A 16,840-nucleotide genomic window follows, 5' to 3' on the forward strand; every position below is an offset into this window, starting at 1 on the left:
GAAATCAAAGAAAGCTGATGAACTAGCTTAATATCTTTGCCTTGGTGCTTTGATGTAACGTTTACATAGTAAAAAAAGAAAAAAGAGCTGTTAGAGGTAGTAGGGTGAAATTAAAATCTGACTATTCTTTCATTGAAATATTTGTTAACACTGCCATTGATTGAAAATTAGAAGCATTCGATGGCAGCATAGGCTCTGAAGGCCTTTCCTGAATTTGCTTCCTTTAGCATTCTGAAGAAGATAAGCATTTGAATACTCAAGAGGTTTGGGCTTTAGGTGATAAATCTGTTCTTTGCTCTGCTCACGTGTGTTTCCTAGATCCTGCTCAGAAACCAGCCAAAGAAGATTTTTCTTTATACCATATGTGGTTAAAAGTGGAGCATTCTGTCTTGGGAGGTTTGGAGAAAAAATTAATAGGGGTTCTAAACATCATTGGTTAAAGTGGTAGAATTCAAAGGAGAGCAACTGAATTAGAAATGAAACTGCACCTTTCTCTGAGAGTCCTTTAACCACAGATTGCTGGCATCTGATGTAGCGCTGCGGGAAGTATCGGTTTAGGCTTGTCCTGTTTTCATAGTCTTACAAAAACATCATCTATTGTCCATTTTAAGAGACAAATCTCAAATTATCTTTTCCCTCATTCACTCTCCCATCCCACTCATTCATCTGCTCTAATATTTTTTACAAGACACAGAAAAGAAGTACTCTTAACTATTGCCAAGATGTCACCTTTGACATATAGTAGTGAAGGGGGTGGAGGGGGTCAGGCAAACTGCCTGAACTTACAGGATGAAACCTGCAGAGTCAGCAGGCTTTTATCCCTTCCCTTCTACTCCGTTTCCTCTACATCTACTAATAAGCATATAAAAAAAGTCTTCAAACAACACTGCATAAACTCTGATTTATCTGGCCTGTGAGCAGGGTAGATGTGTACTTAATTCCTAGAAATCTATAGATGACCTGCTACCATTAAGAAGAGGCCATGGAGAAGTGGGAAAGTAAACGGCAAAGACTTGCCTCCAGTCACTTTTTCATCCAGTTCTTCTAAATGTTTTGACTTTGCAAAAAAATATTTGATTATAAATCTGCGCTATTTATATTCAAAATCTAAACATGCCAATAACAAATAGCTGTCTGTGAAAACAGTAGATGACCCCTTAATACAAATACCATGTGAAGGGTACTTAGTTTTATAGATGATTTGTTAGGTGAGAGGATAAAAGCACTACGTGAAATTCCTCAGTGATTTGAATTTGCAACAATATGTAGAAAGCCATATGGATGTTTTTGTAGGGGGTTGGAAGCATTTGGTATCCCTATGAATTCCTAATAGCTCTTAATGTAAACTAGTCTGGGTCTACTGAAATAAGGCTACATGTACCAGTAGTTATGTGGCCCAAAATTTGATTATTGCTTTTCACTTGACATTTACCTGGGGTGTATGATCACTTCCTCCACCACCAAAATCACTACAAGGTGGCTCACTGAAAATACTTTTATTTTCTGACATGTTATCCAGTTCCTGAATAACTAATCCTGGTGTAAAATTCCTAAATAATTATTTAGGGATATAACTTTTGCTGCCTTAGAACATAAACTGAATTGGAACATTTATTATCTGCACTTGCTTTTTGTCATTAGCTGTTTAATGGCTCTCAGACTGTGCCACTGCAAAGAGAAAAAATAGAAATTGTTGAATGTTGAGATTGAGACAATAACTATGCCAACTATATATCAGAGAAAATCTGATTTCTGTTTTTTCCCAACTTCTATCATGCAGTTTACAACTATTTACACACAACAATTCCTTTTTTAAAAAAAATTAGTACACATATTAGAAAGTCTGATGTTAGTGGAGATTTTTAGAAATGACCAGTGGTGATTCAAAAATTGATGGTTGGCCAGAAGTATGTACTAACATTGGGAAAAATTCCAGTATGGGATTAGTGTAGGAAAGATAGGTAAAGATTAAAAGGAATAGTCACACTTTCGAATACTAAGTAACAGGGAGCATGTCCCTTTAAAATCTCAGTCTTGGTGAATACTGGTGGTTACAGAAAATTATAAAGCTTTCCCATGGGTGTGCAAGAGTGTTTCTTCATATCTGGCAGACAATAAATGGAATTCTCTTAATGCATGGAAACATGGAAACATTCTAGTTGATAAACAAAAAGCTTAGTACATATGACATGATATGTTTGGGTACAAAATTTAATATTTTATATTGTGAAGAATTTTCAGTTCATTTATAAGGAAAATAAGCCAAATTCAACTGCATCTCAAAATGTCTGGGGAAGAATTAGCAGGCAGAGTGAAGGGCAACAAGCAATTGCAGGGCAACACTATAGATAAGGAGAGAGTAAACTGATTAAGATTTATCATTCTCAAATAGAAGAAAAGCAATATGATAGAGATATATAGAAAGTGAAAGGTGTAGATAAGATGAATAAGGGAAATTATTCACTCTCACAATAGGAAAAGCAGGGAGCACAAACTGACATTTCTTGACACAATGTAAGGTAAAACAAAGGAAGAGGTTTTTCTTTCACATAAATACATAGCTAAACTGTGGAACTGATTGAGAGAATATTGTGGATTTCTTTTATTACAAAAAAATAATAATTGAAATTTGGATAAATTAATTAAAAACAATTCCAATCTTACCTATATTAAATAGAATGATCCAGTTACAACTTTCCTATACAGCAACTCTCTAAATTAAAACCTCTACAGGGAGTTTATGCCACGGAAGCTATACTCTATTCTCTACCATATTTTTAACACCTTTTCTTTCATCTAGGCCCACATGCATAGCTCCAATGGACAACAGTGTTCTTGGTTGAATTGATCTTTGAGACAATCCTGTGTTCTTCTCTTCTAAAGGCAAAGTTTTGAACCCCAGCTCTTTTAGGAGAATCTTCAGGAGGATGGATATACATGCAATGTGGTTTGTATTTTAATTTCAGACAGCACAGTAGACTGGGTTGTATCAGACTCAACTTGTCTGAGAGACACATTTTTAAACATAGATAAATGTGTATTTTAAAGTATAGTCCTCAATATTAAATTAGAAAGAAAAGGGGAAGCTGTTGATTTAAGGGAGATAGACCTGTAGGAAGGCCAGGTTCAAGTTACTGGCAGGTACAGACTCATATCCCTCTCAAGTGGCTAAATCAAAAAATAAGGATTTTGGCTTGTGTTTCAGCTTTGGTGTTCCGAGGTACCATAAAGTAGTAGAGATAATAGTTCCAAGAATAACTTAATAACAGCTTAATAATTTTGTAACTGTGGAATGGGGCAACTTAGAGAAATTTCACAGCTGTTACAAATTTATCCCTTAAAAATCTGATTCTGTTGGCTACATTCAGTAGCTACTATTCATATTCTAGTGTATGTATTGATCATCTATGCTTTTAAGTGTCTTAAAAGTTCATTTTACCAATATTAGACAGAAATCCTGAATTACAAGATTTTAGCTATTTAAGTGGTTTAGTCATACATGGTAACTAAGGTTTTGAATATGGTTTATTGCAGCAGTTATAGGTTAAACTGCTTTGTTACAAGAAAATAAACCAATAGCTTTACATGAAAGAATTGGCTATCACAGAGACCAGACAAGGACCTCACAAATGTTGTCATCTTTCACTTCACTTATGGAATATTAATAAAGAATAAGGACATTCAGGAGAAGTATTGATGGTCTTTTGTTAATCCTGGATGTCTCCGTTTCTTTGTACTCAAGCTAAGTTTATAAATGTTACCATCTGATTTTCAGGAATGTCTGGTGCTTCAAAGTCCTCTCAGAAAAAGGTGAATTGATGGATTTTCAGGTTCCCTAAGAGCTACATCAGCTGTAGTCAGAAGTTGAAATGTGTATGTTCCTGGACTCCTTTTGGTCACGGAAATTTAAAATATTTTCTCTGCTAGCTAAAGTTGTCAGAACAAAAATATATGGGGAGAAGGCAGACCTGGAGGGAACCTGATGGTCTGGAGTGTCTCTATACCCATAAAGGTAAAAACACCACCATGGAAACAGAATCTGATACTCTCTACTATGCAGCATTTGCACAAAATGCTGGTCAGGCACATGTAATAATTTTGTTTTCAAGTGAACTGCTGCCACTGATTCATCTGGAGAAATCAGTACATAAAAACGATGATCCTTTTAGTGTGCAGTGTACGCTGGGTCTGGCATGGTCAAGGCAGTCATTATTTATGCAGAAACACCTAAGATTTTTTTCTTGAGAGGGGAAATACCCTTCACTACAGCTCCAGTAAAACAGGCTAATCAGAGGCAGGTTTCATGTCTGTCTGCCAAGTTAGGAACAGAGCCAGTAAGTACACCACATACCTCTGATGCATTCAAGTGTGCACCTGGTATTAGTTAATTGGGTGAAGATTTTTTGCCTGTGGGTGGAAAGGATTTAGTGACAGAAGGTTTTTCTATTCTCCCACTACCACTCTATGCAATGAGAAGGAAAACATGATTGACTGGCCTATTTTGTAAGACTATCTGGTTCAGGACTGGGGAATATTCAAGGTTAAAAGGTGAGTTATTTGATTTACAAAAAATAAATAAGCAGGTTCTAGGATACTTGATGGACAAATAGAATTCTTCTCCCAAGTAAGCCTTAAATTCTCACTGACATGGAAATGGAGAGTGGAGGAAGAAGATTCATTACAGTGACTTTATTACTGATTTCTTAAGCAAGGTGTTTGGAAGTGGATGAAGCACAGCTGGTTTCTTTTTCCACTACATATGTCTACACAGAGCATAAGGGCATGGCTACTGGAAAACAGTGCACTGGTTTTTAGCAAGGATAATAAATAAATGACAGTGTAAAAAGTTTCTCAGATTTAAAGCAGGCTAGAAATATTTAACAAATTCAGATTCACAGCAACCATCTACTTTTGTTCTGCTTTACAAGAAAAGGAATAGAAACACAGAACTTTGAGGGCCCAATGCTGCACACTGGTCTGTGCTATGGAAGACTCTGTACAGGGCAGAGGTTGTAAAGTTCTGTTCAGAAACTTATTGTGATTTACAGATCAAAGATAGCACAATTCTGCTGCACCTCCTACTGTATGAAAGGCAAGCTGTGACCAAGTTAAGGTAGAAAATAATATGGTTTGTGACATAAGGTTTATTCCTGCCTCATGCCACTTTGCCATGGATGTTTATTCATGCTCATAAATAGTGTGAAGCAACCATTCTGAGTCCTGTTGCTGAAATCAAACTGTAAGGCAGTAAATGATTCAGCACATCGACAAGATATGAAATCCTTCTAGTGCACCGAAAAGGTGGGAAAGCTTAGTGCTAGTAATGGAATCAGAGTTTTAATAAATCCTTATTAATTGTCGAGCCCATCAGTGTACCAAGATGGAGGAATGTGCTGTGAGATAAGCCCATTTTAATTTTACCTTTTTAACATTTCATGAGCAAGTGGACTACAATTATATATAAAATAACTTTCTAATAGCAAGTAGCTGGGAGGGCTCTAGTGGAGATTTAGAAGTAAACTGTAATGATTGGTGATCCTAAATTAGGAGAAGCTATGGACTCCCTCAAGGGTAGAGTGGCTTATAGGGAAAACTGGATAAATTAGGAAGCTGGGTAAACACCAACTGTATGAAATTTAACAGCAAGTGCTGGCTGGATTCTCCACCTGGGGGATAATCCTGCATATATATACAAAGGAGGGCACAAGAGGCTGGAGAGCAGCCCCACAAAAAGAGATCTGTGGGTTTGGGTTTAATGCAACAGGGTACATCAGGAACAGCATCACCAGCCAGTTGAGGGAGGTGTCCTACCCTGCACTGCACTGATGTGGCCCATCTCAAGTCCTGTGAGCAGTTTCGGGCCCCTCAGTATAGAAGACCATAAAACTATTAGTGTGCCCAGAGGAGGGCAAGCAAGATTGTGAAAGGTCTTGGGATAAGATTTACAAGATACTGTTGAGGTCACTTGGCTTGTTCAACCTGAAGAAGAGAAGGCTCAGGAGTGACCTCATGGCAGCCTACAACTTCCTCAAGGAGGGCAGTGGAGGGGAAGATGCTGATCTCCTCTCTGGTGACCAGAGATAGCAGATGCGGAAATGGAATGAACCTGAAAAGTTCATTCAACAGGGAAAGTTTAGATTGGACATTAGGAGAAGGGTCTTCACTGAGGAGAGTGGCCAGTAATTGGAATACTCTCCTCAGGGAAGTGGTCATAGCATCAAGACTGTCAGATTTCAAGGAGCATCTGGACAACACTTTTAGTCATATGATTTAGTTTTAGGTATGACTAAAGGATCAGGAACCTGGACTTGATGATCCTTATGGGTACCTCCCAACCTGAGTTATTCTCAGATTCTATGATTCTGTGGAGCTGTGGAGCCAGTTGCAGTAATTTTAACTTGTTGCTTCAGAGGTTCTAATTGGCCCGTGTTATGATGAACTGCAAGTAAAAAACATTTTTTTCTCTTTTTCAAGATGAAAATAAATCAGACCTTACTGAAGACAGCCCTGTTTGACAAAACTATATTTATTTATGTGAGACACAGAGATCAAGTGCTAACCAAACAAAATAAGAATTTCAATTTCCTCTGAAAGCCATATATGCTTCTCCACTGTGAAAATTTTGTCTAGTCCAAAGTCTTGTCCAAGTAAAGTTTCTCGTATTTGTGTATCCTTTTTTTTTCTTTGTCCCACTTTTTTTGATACTGTTTTTACTAGGAGGTAGAAAAGATGTTAAACTCTTCGAAAAAGAAGCTGTCAGGATCCTGTCAGTATGTTAAGGTGTAAAGGTTGTAACTATGCCTGATGTGATTTTGGACTGTGGCTTAACAAGGCAGCTAAAGACCAACTTAACTTATCTAAGTCATCTCTGTGGAGTGACACATTTGAAAGAACTGCCTCCTACTTAATGTGTTCTTGTCACAGTACATGTTATGCATCATCTAAAATGAATCAACTTAAATTCTATGCCCCTCCCCCAATCATTTGAAAGAGTTATTCAACCCAAGAGAGAACTGGAATTTTTGTTAGTTATCTGAAATATTTATTTCACCAGTATGTGAAAAATAATAATTATTGTTAGAAGGAATTGTATGGAATTAAATGCAAGGAGTTAAGTCTTGAGTTCACTGAATAGCTACCTGTTGTGGAAAAGAGTAAGGCCTACACATTTACAAGTCTGCCAGAGTATCACAGCTCTCTGTGGTCTTCCATAACCTTCAAATTGGTTAGTGTAGGAGAACTCAAAGCAATTTCACGGTGGTCTGGTCACTCCCACCCATTTAACATTTTCTCTGCCCAAAGTGCCACTCTATAGGGACTCAGACTCTAACTTGAAAGAGGAATGCTTTTTACTCAGCTACCTAAGTGTGGTTGTGCTTGATAATTCTACTCCAAGCCTCTCTATTTAAAGATAAGATCAGTCAAGGGAATGAGATTTAACTAATTGTCCCTTCTGAAATGGTTAGTGACATCCTCTTTCTGAGGACAATAGAGTGACTAGAAAAGTCATATATATATGTGTTAATAGCACTGAGCAATAGGAAGAAGAATCAGGGGTTAAGGTAATAGAGCAATTGTTTGGGAGATTTTGAAATGAATTTCCAACCAGGTGTGTTTTCAGTCCTTTCTGGTTGACAGTCAGACGGACAAAGCTACATTGGGCATGACGGGACTCCAGAGGATCTCTGTAATGTGTTGCAGCATTGGCAGCTCTTAGAATCTTATTGCAGAATCCTAATTTCTTTCTGATCTTTAAGAGTTGACTGGGATAGTGAGTAGTTTCAGTAGTGGTATAAGGATACTGAAAATAATTGCAGAAGGACAAAAGAAAATAAAAGAAAATACTTTTTGAGGTAAGAGAAGACAAGTGTCGGAATGCACCATTGCCATGTCCCATGCTTGGGAATGAAGTAATAGCAGTAGTTTGGGTGACTATCATGACACTCAGATAACAGGGTTTGAGGGACCACTCTGCATTTGTGGCATGCACAAGAACGAGGACAGAGAGGCGGCTATCTCTGTACTCAGATTCCACTGCAGCTGCATCTACTTTGCATTTAGTCATTTGCTGCAAAAACAAAAACCTCTCCCAGGAAAGAGAGATTCCATGAAATATTTTCATGTGTCTTGGTTTAAAGGTAAAATTATCGGAAAGTCCAAACTCCAATAAAAAGAACCCTTTCTCCTTTTATTCCCCTCAATATAAAGGGACAAAAATGCAAGGAACTATAAATGAGAAAATAAAAATTTACTAACGAGAAAATAACAGTAACTACAAAAATACAGGAGAAATGGTTTACACACAAAATAGGAATCCACGAACCATTGACCTCTACCCCGCCCTAGAAACAAAGGGAAACAAATATGGCAACCCTCGCCCTTCAGATGAGTTAGTGGTATGAACATTCATTGTTAGAACTTTCTTTTTTCCACCTGCTTTGTAACTGTAACATCATGTAATAGAAAAAAGATATGGTTGAAGTAGGTATCAAAAAACAGGGCATGAGGCTTTGAGGGAAAGTTATAGTGCTGAGATACTGAATCATAGCTATTACAGTTTGAAAAGTGGATTACAGGAAACATCAATCCTTGAACCATGGACATATTTAGGAAAATGGACAATTGCGAATAGAAAGGGACATTAGAAAATATATTTTCTAGTGTCAGTGACTCATCTTCTCTACTAGGTAAATTTTTCAGTTAATAATCTGAACTTGGATTTGTTTTGAGGTGGTTTTTTGCATGAAAATTATGTTTCTCATTTATGTAAAAGTGGCAGTCTGAGTTCAACCACATGTGCAGACCCAGTGACATCAGAGTCTTCTTGTAAACCTTGTTCAAGCGCAGCCTAGCAGCAAACTTGGATGAGAATTCAAGAGGCATTTAGATTTTGTGAGGAGGTGTACAAGTATCACATGACAAAATGAGAAATATTAGAAATGTCACTAATTGGAATTAAAATGTGAATTATTCTTTGGACTTCTTATCAGTCATATATAAAAAGTTTTTACAAATTAGTTTGGTTAGCCACAAAAGTCCATTAGACAGAGCTTGGTTGTCGCCAACAAATACTTAAAGTCAATTTTCTACTTTAGATCAAAAAGAGAAAGAGCAATAACTTGAGAATAGAAATAATATTATCTTTCCATCTTAAGCAGGTTAAAAGCTATTTTTAAAACCAGACATACTGAGGCAAGCCTTGTTATTTTTGAACTTTCAAGTCATTCTGTTTTAATCTGTGATCTGATATTTTTATGAGGCATTGTTGAGCTTGGGGGAGGAGGGTTTCCTGTCTGACTGCAGCTAGCAACTTTTCCCGCAGCTTTCAAGATGAGAGGTCCAGCTACAGTCATGCAAAAATTATAATAATAAAAATGTAATGAAAACCAGGAACTTAGAATTCTGCAAGAGCATGAACTTTTTACCCTTCCAAATCCTGCTTTTGCCTCGTTTCTTCAATGTGTCAGATGTCATTTTCCTGTTGATAGTCATCAAACAGCTTTTTGTCCCATGAACTTTTTGAAATACCTCTGAATATTTGTCTGGACACTTTATGAGGAAAATAAATAGTGCAAGGACACAAAAACATCCCTGATATTTATGCCTGATATTCCTGGTATTAATCCCTGAAATAAATTCTGGTGTCAAACACCCTCTGGCTTTGACCCACTGATTTTAAATTGTGAATCATTGTATCTTGTGTTTCTTAAGTACTGCATAGCCAGCACTTCTCTGGGTACTGTCTTCTGTGGATTCCTTCCTGGCATTTAGCAGAGATTGTCAAATCCTGTGTTCCCAAACTTATCAGCATTTTTAGCAATACAAAGTGGAAACCTAGGGGCAGACGTGTTAGCTCATATCTCTCTCTCCTTCTGAGATGCTCAGACCCCTGAACTGTTCTGAAACTAGAATATACAATCATCATTTTTCTTTATTTATATCATCCATAGCTCAGCTGTTTAACGAGATGATATGATACCCTACAGAAAATATCCATCATATAGTTGAACAGGTATTTCCAAAGGACGCAGTAGGGAGGAAGTGAAGAAAAAAGAGCAAGCAATATGCGAGTATTTAGAGGAACAAGAAACATCATGAAATATTGATGAAACAGTTGAAATGTCCCCAGAGCAATAGATGAGCTAAGTCCCAAGGGTAGTGAGCATCATCAGTTTAGATTTAATTCCTTGTATGATGCACAAAGTTAGCCTTTTTCAATGTCTTGATCTTTGACTGAAGGAGGAAAATAGTAGAGTTTAATAATCAGAACAAAGTGTTCAGTCAGGATTTCAGAGCTGTTCTTGAGTTCACATTGATCCATCAATCAATTTAAAAGAAATCTCTCCACTTACCTGTGTGCAATGGACTTAACAGGGCCTGCTACTGGATGTGTTGAAAGTTCCAGAGAGAAAATGCTATAAGAGTGTAAAGTTGTTTTAATTATGAGTTCAAGAATATCACTTTGCTATTAACAGTCCAAGTTGTAATGCCAACAGCCATATAATGCTCTCCTCATCTCCCTTGTTTCTTATAAAACTCTATTTCCTATGGCTGGGAGCTATTTCTCAGGATATTATTCTCTATATAACACTACATATTCAAGGAACCCAGGCAAAAAAAAGAAAGGGGAAAAAAAAAAGAAAAAATGTGTGGATGTTTCTCCTGTCTCCCTCTTCCCAGAAAATAACATAGTATTGAAGTTAATATGTATCTTGACAAGTCTTGTGAACAATCATTAAGGAACAGAAGAAAAGAAAAGAACACTCAGGAAATCGTGCAGTAACTTTCACTATTTATTGTCAAAGATATAATGGCTACTTACTCTATAAAGTTTTTCAAGTGCTGGATAGGATTTACACTTTGGGTTTGCTGAAGAATTAGATTTAGCATGACTGAGTTTATGGATTTCTTCCCCACTCTTCAGCATAACTTTTAGATGCAAATAGGACAATAAATGCATCATTGCAGGAGAGAACAGAATATCATCCTTTTGGCTCTATAATTGTTACCTTCAGCTTTTCTTAGACAGCCAAATAGTTAGTTATTGTTCTCAAGTCCAGCTATCAGTTGATATTTGAAGGCAAAATGTACTATGGACTTAATTCCTCTCACCTTGACTGAACAGCTTGATTTTTTTTTTATAAATAGCCACCTGAAATTTCATATTTGTCATCACACGGTTTGAAAATCTTGATTAAGGGATTGTTAAGAGAGGTTTACTCCATGTTTAGTGGCAAAGATGAAAAAAACTGGGTTTTACTGAATGGGAATAGAAGGGGCTAAAATATTCTCTATCAGAAATATAGAAGATTACTTTGAACAGTGTTTATAAGTAATAGATTTGAAAAAATTGGCTACTTATCATACACAAAGATATATTAAGCGTGATTTGTCTCATATAAATATAAGAAAAGAGAAGCTGATGTAAATAACTCATTAGTTCTTTCAAATATAAAAAGTCCTAATGATGTTGATGCAAGATACTGCACTGGTGACCTAGGAACTGAATTAGTGGTGTTATTTTTACTATAACCTCTTTTACTAGAGGCCATGTTTTATCCTTCCTGTTCTGCTTTGCCCTATTTTCTTCAGCATTGTTTCAAATCATGGCCTTAAAAAAGTGGTTTTATGGTTGACGGTGGATTTTTATCTCCATGATTTGTTATACATTTGACCTTTGTAGAAGATGCATTGGGATTTAATTCTGCTGGGGGTGTTTACTTTCCAGTAACTCAGAGTGAGATGCATCCAACCAAGTTTACATAAGCTGAATGGTCATTAGGAGATAATGACTTTCAGTCATTACTATTTGAGGCTGAATTTGAAGCAGTATCTTAAGGGTCAAAGGCTTTGACTCCTATTTCCTTTTCCCCTCTCCTTAGCAATTTACCAAATTTTTATCTTGTTATCAGCAGCTGTTTAAACAAGGATATGAAGACACATATTTATTCTCTTTGAAATAATCAACAAGAAACATTGTGAGATGGTGTTTTCTTGAGATGGGTTTGAAAAGGTAGCAAAATAAATTTTTGCAGGTTTTTTTATTGGCTTGAACTTAATAGTGATTAAAACAACTATGAGTTCCTGAATATAGGGAACTCATATTTAATGAGCATGAAGGGTATTAAATCAACTGTGGGAATAAAGTTCCTTCCATGAACAGCAGCAAAAAAAAAAAATTATCTGCTACTGCTTCATTCATGCAACTTAGTTTTATCATCAATTTCCTATGGAGTCAGGAAAAGACCATGAATCTCTGAAGTCTTCCTGACAACACCAGTTAACAGTTATGATATGTTCTTTGGCATTTTGTGCTTTCATAGAATTATTTATGTGTAAGTGGAATATTATTGAAATTCTTTTCCTTTGTTGAAATAGAGCAGGGAAAAATAATATTAGTGCTGAAACTAAATCATAAAATGTTTCAAATTGCTAGTCCTGTTCTATTTTTAACTTAAAGGTCAAGAGCTTAATGAACCAATGAGCAATCGTATCAGCAATATCTCATGAACTTGAAAGTTACTTTTCTCAAAAGGAGTAGTAATAATCTCATTGCCTGCAACAATATTTATATTTCCTCTGTAACAGGAAAGGATTTTACAGAAATATTGAAATTTTAAAGAAATATAGTTTTCTAGGCAGGAAAAAAACACTTCAGAAAGTCAGGCATGGCCCTGCTCAGCTAGAGAGCAGATAATAAACTTCTCTAAGTTGGTGAGAGAAAAGACATGATTTACAAAAGCTTATGCTGTAAGGCACATAAGCTAAGTCATTGCAGACCAAATCCAGGATAGATTGAACCTACAATTTTCTAACAATTAATCGAACAAATTATTGTGTACACTACAAAATGTTCGCGTTCCTTTATTTCAAAGTTATCCAAAGCAGTAGTCTGAAAGTGAAAACTCCACATGTAGTTTTATCAGATGATGCCACTAACAGAAGGAGCACTAAGGCCCAGCACACAGGTGGCCCCTCACCTTCGAAAACTCTCTCAAAATCATACTCAATTCTTCTTCTCTGTTCTTACTATCAATCCCATTTCCTTGCATAATCCTTACATTCTCTGTTCCACGTGTATACCCACAACTGTGGTCCACCATCAGCTCTTTAATTTCTCTTTGACATGTGTCCTAGGTTCCTTAAAGTAGCTTTCCTCTGAAAAGTTAAAACAAACTGAAAAACTAGAGAAATACTCCAAAAAATTTGTGCTTTCATTGAAGGTAGTGCTTTCTAGCAACTGGTAAGAAATATATCAAGCATTCAATGGCATATCCTTGCAATATAATGATTCCAGTCTACTTTGTAAAGAAGATGACCATGAACTCTGGGTACAATGATGCACACAAATAACAAAGTTTTACAGTTAATACTTTCCCATTCAGCCCTTGCTATGCTATGATTGAACTTTTGACCAAAAACTTGTTACTCGAGTACTTCTCCTAATTGATCCAGGAATATTTTAACTAACACTAACATTAGTCCAGAAACACTGAAGTGAGTTAAAGAAAGCAAGATCAAAACTTATGGATCTCTCTGTCTAAACAAAGTGGGGAATTAACTTGAGTGAAAAATCTAATAGATTTCACAGCAGACAATCACAGTTTTTGGATTTCCAGGTGCATAAAAAATCTTTAATTCTATAATATTTTTGTGAAATGGGAAATATTTTAATAGTTAGATATGGAAATATAATCCTCAAAATCTTCTATCAAAATAGTTTCTGTAAAATATTAATTTGAAGTCCTAATTTCTTGAATTTCTCATACATCTGATATAACGGATGTGATGAGTTCCTTTTAGATCCATGACTTTGTAAGAAATGTTGTGCTTACAGTCCAAGAAAAAAGAGAAAAGTGAGAGAGCAAGTCTTTCCATCCATGACAACTGTCAGTCTGTCAGTGCATTTATACATTAAAATAAGATTAAAAAGGCCATCTGATTTGGAAAATCTAAGAAAGAAATAGTCTGTTGTATGGGGACTGTTCAAAGAAAGAGGTCAACAACTCTTTAAAATAGTGTCATATCAATAAGTAAAAGAATAAATACAGTTGGGGAAATCTGATTTCAGAAAGAATTATGTCTTGTTAAAGGGCTGATCAAAGACATTCTATCTGAATGAGTTATACCAGATTTTCACTACTGACCATGTAAACTCCAAGGCCCAACTGGGATCTGTGCTTGAATGTATAGAGTGAACACAGTCCTGATTTGTAACTGCATGCTGGCAATTTGCAAATGGCACGTGCTTACTTTTGAAAGTTCAGTGCAAGGCAGTCCTGCTTTTCCCTTCCTCAAAGCACTGCCATTCCCTAAACTGCTTTTCATTATCTGTTTTTTTCTCACTTAAAAAAAAAATAAAATTAAAAAAAATCTTCATTTTATCTGGTTAGCATATGTCCCTATTTTGCAAGGAAGTTTGGAGGCTTGTAATTCTCAAAGCCACTCTGTCACTAAGCCTCCAGGTATCCTAGTTACCTCAGCAGAATGAGTTATCCTGAATATACCATGCTAGACAATTTTTGGTGAAGGTTCAATTCTTTATTACAGACAACAATTTCTTTGTCCAGGTTCAAAAACTGTACATATCCTCTTCAAACTAATATCCATAAGGCAATAGTTTTGCTTATGAATTGATCTATCAGTTTTGGCTTCATTTTAGCAGAGACTCCATTAGCAAAAGTTATTTGATGTGTTTCTGAGTCCCAGAACACAGGAGAAGTCTTTTCAAGCTTGACATGTAAATTGCAGCACAGAGAAATGACTACTGACTGCATTTATTACCCACATTATTGGCCAATTTGTCAGCTGCTGCTGAAACAACTTGCTTGCTCACCAGACAAAGCAAGCATGCCACAACAGGAGTAGAGGGAGGAGGTAAGCTGTGAGAAATCAGTTTGTGATGTACCTCTACAGCATCACACTGTGAGGCAAGGAAGGAACAGGAAGAAAGTAATAGCAAAGCATTAATATATTATAAAGTTATTTATCTTTCATTCTCCCACCCACCTGTGTGTGTATGTGTGTCCCTTTATTGAGGAGTACATCTGTTGCAGGTAACTCAACTTTGCAAGCTGTGGTGTAAAATGCAGATTGCCTGTGAGATGCAGATTGCAGAGGCCGTGAACTGCTAACCCTTGTGTAACAAAGGGCATGAGAACCAGCCAGGTGAATGAACTCTGGGAGACACAGCAGGAGCTGAAGACTTGGGAGGAAGAGCAAGTGAGACTTGAGGGCTTGGACTGTGAAGAGACAAAAGCCCAGGGGCCCTTTGTTCAGGGTCCTCCTTGGAGGCACCAGCTTGGGCTGTTTCTATGTTACTGTGCCGTGAACAAATTGCTTTATGGAATGAGACTTCTGAGACTCTGCTATGGAAAACCTGGAGTCAAACTGGTAAGGAAACCTGATCTGGTTGTGTGTGAGTGGAGTGTGCAGGGAGCGAAGTGCAGACCACTCAGTCATTGGAGCTGCCCACTGGGAAAGGGGGCTTCAGTCCCAGCAGTGACAGTCTGTGCCATGTGGAGTGTGGCTGCCAGACAGTCTCGTGAATGGTCAGATTGAGAAGTTTCCTTAACACCTTTAGCAATGGTGGCACAGGAGCCATTTACAACTCAACTGTTCTTTCCTCAGTGCCTGAAAAAGAGAATACGATTATTACTTGCAGAAAGGTAATTTACCATTCACTGTTTTCTACCAAAATCGTTACTCAGGTGAATAGGTGTCAACTCAACAGTTGATGAGCCATTAAAAAAAAAAACAACAAAAAAACTCCAAGAAGCTAAATAGCAGTAGTTAAACCTCAGCTATGTTTCTGACATTTCTTACTAACAGACCCTGTTTCTATGAAGAAGGCCGTTCACTTGCTTGCTGTTTTATCTGGCACTTCTCCATGCACAAAAATCAATCTCCAATTCCTTTTAATGTTTAGCACTAAATCCAGAAAGCAAAACAAACCATATGAGTCTTGCATTTATTACAGCAACCTCTTGTGTTTGGCTTCAGGGCAGCCTTCTAATCAAGGGAATGAATAAACAGTCATTGACTCACTTTCAGGGGACATGGGAGACAACTCAATCTTCCTGAAGGCCAACACAGAGAAGGGGCCTCCAAATCATAAATCAAAACACTATCACCCTGTTAATTTAGCGGGGCAATTATTAAGATGTTAAAGCATTTGTACTACTATGTTTATTGATGGAGGGTGAGGAAAAAATGCAAACTTCCTTTAAAATCTCTACCTTCATGGAAAATGAGAATGCCTTATAACCAATACAACCTTTTTAAAGATGGGGGGGTTGTAGTCTTGTTTTTTCGGGGTTTTTGTGTGTGGCTGAGTTTTTGTTTCTTTGGGGGGTTTTCTGTTTTATTTTTGGTTTGGTTTGGTTTTGATTTTTTGTGTTTTGTTTTTTGGGGTTTTTTTTAAGTTTTCTTAATGGCCTATCTCCACCTAAAAGCTGTAGAAGTATGAACTTGCTCATGAACATATATGTATGTGTGTTTCTGCATTCAAGTGATCATAAAAAGACATAAAAGTTGCTTTATAAGACAATGACATTTCATACCCACCATTTTCTGTGGAGCAGAGTCACTGGGTAGTTACAGAATTATATTTGCTCTTGTTCCTACTTTGATTGTAGGAATCTTAACTGCTGTGATCCCTCCAAAGTGAGTAGAAGGTTCCCCACATATTTCCCCCCCTATGTCTTCCAAGGGCATATGAGTATGATCACAAAAGACTCAGAATCTGAATCAACCTCTCGAATAAGTACTCTGACCACTAGGCCAGGATGTAAAAAATTAATGACATCATCTTCAATTGTTCTTTCAACCAGTATTGCTG

This window comes from Neopelma chrysocephalum, unplaced genomic scaffold (genome assembly GCF_003984885.1).
Source record: "Neopelma chrysocephalum unplaced genomic scaffold, ASM398488v2 Primary Assembly neopelma1_24, whole genome shotgun sequence".
NCBI classification, from domain to species: Eukaryota; Metazoa; Chordata; class Aves; order Passeriformes; family Pipridae; genus Neopelma; species Neopelma chrysocephalum.